We start from the raw sequence: 528 nt of genomic DNA, 5'->3' as shown, positions 1-528 counted from the left end.
GGGAAGAGATTCCTAGCTCCATCTTTAATAAGCCCTGAAGCTATCTTCTGGCAAAAGATATCACAATTAAAGAAGATTTCTCTTTTTTCTATTTAACATCTACAGTTTCTGCTTACTTAATTTCTTAACTGAAACTTAGCAAAGATCTCATCAAGTCATTATAGTGTCTTTGCCAAGCAATGATCCATAACCATCTGACTCACTTGTGTTACTGTTTGGATGATGCAGCTGGAGAATGCTCCATGCAGTGCAATGTGCTCTCACCCGTCTCCCCTTCCGTTCAAGACACAGAGAATGTAAATGCTGCAAAATGGGAAGATCAAAGTGCCAGTACAGTTCATAACAGGGACTCGGGGTCACAAATACAAGAGAAATATAACACCACGTAAACCTTCAGTTGTTTCGGTGACTCTTGTGGCATAACTGATCTATTTAGCACTGTATGGCTGAAATATCTTTTGAAAATTTGTTTTAATAATAACGAGAACTGTGTTTTTGTGCCTAGTTGTACTTTAAACTGAGCTTAGA

The sequence above is a fragment of the Eurypyga helias genome, unplaced genomic scaffold (assembly GCF_000690775.1).
Source record: "Eurypyga helias isolate BGI_N326 unplaced genomic scaffold, ASM69077v1 scaffold15948, whole genome shotgun sequence".
NCBI lineage: Eukaryota > Metazoa > Chordata > Aves > Eurypygiformes > Eurypygidae > Eurypyga > Eurypyga helias.
Note: the sequence above shows the minus strand (reverse complement) of the source record.